The sequence below is a fragment of the Sinocyclocheilus anshuiensis genome, unplaced genomic scaffold (assembly GCF_001515605.1).
Source record: "Sinocyclocheilus anshuiensis isolate Anshui unplaced genomic scaffold, SAMN03320099.WGS_v1.1 scaffold222, whole genome shotgun sequence".
Lineage (NCBI taxonomy): Eukaryota > Metazoa > Chordata > Actinopteri > Cypriniformes > Cyprinidae > Sinocyclocheilus > Sinocyclocheilus anshuiensis.
In genome coordinates this window covers 816,077-817,031 of record NW_015542408.1, presented here as the reverse complement: position 1 = coordinate 817,031, position 955 = coordinate 816,077, and positions in this window count along the sequence as shown.

Sequence of the window (955 nt, the reverse complement as noted above, 5' to 3'; positions counted from 1 at the left end):
TTTTTAATGGTAATGCGCCACTGAATACACCTAAATTCGTTTATGTCTGCGCAAATAATTTTACTCCAGACTGCTTTCTGAATGAGGGACAATTCAAGGCAGGTTTTGTTAAAAAGTTCAAACTCAAGGATAGATCAGTACCCATTGTTCGTGATCCAGCTGCACCTCCAGAAGAAGTAAGTCTGACACTTTATATTTTTTATGATTATTTGCAAATCGCCTTTGCTCTTCCACAGAAGAAAGGGGCGGGTGAGCAGAGCTCATTAGCATTTAAAGGGACATGCTCCAAAATGAGTCGCTGTGAACAGAGCAAGGTAAAAAGGGTGTTGTTTTACACGACCACTGAGGAATTTTAACCAAAGTATGTTGCAGACCGTTCATGAAGGCCCTAAAGAATCATACCAACTTGTGGAAGATCAATGTCCCCTTTGAAGCACAGCCACCACAAAATCAGACTTACTTTGAGATCATTCTGAGGTTAAATACATATTTCAAATCTTTACATAGCTATGACAGTAAACACTGGAATCTAGCAATGCCTTGGGGAAAAAACAGTTAATCTTTAAAAAATTAAGCATAGCTATACATAAACCCATATAGGAAATAAAAGAGTTATCGCATAAACTTGTTCTAAACTCCTGAAACATTGGTGTTTCATATTTTAAAGCAGTCACTGCAATTTATGAAAGAAATAAATTAAATCTGTATGTGGGAGTGTGTGTGAAAAAAAAGCAGATGTAACCCCCTTTGTAATCCTTAACATTTTCATAAGTAACTGTAATTTAATTACACATTTTTTTCTCTAACTGTAACTGATTACAATTACTTTTATTTTGTAATTAAATTCCGTAATTCCGTTACACGTAACTAGTTACTCCCCAACACTGATCATCTGTCACATAATTCCCAAAAATAATTTCAACTTGTTCCTAGGTTTGTAAAACCAAACAGAAAT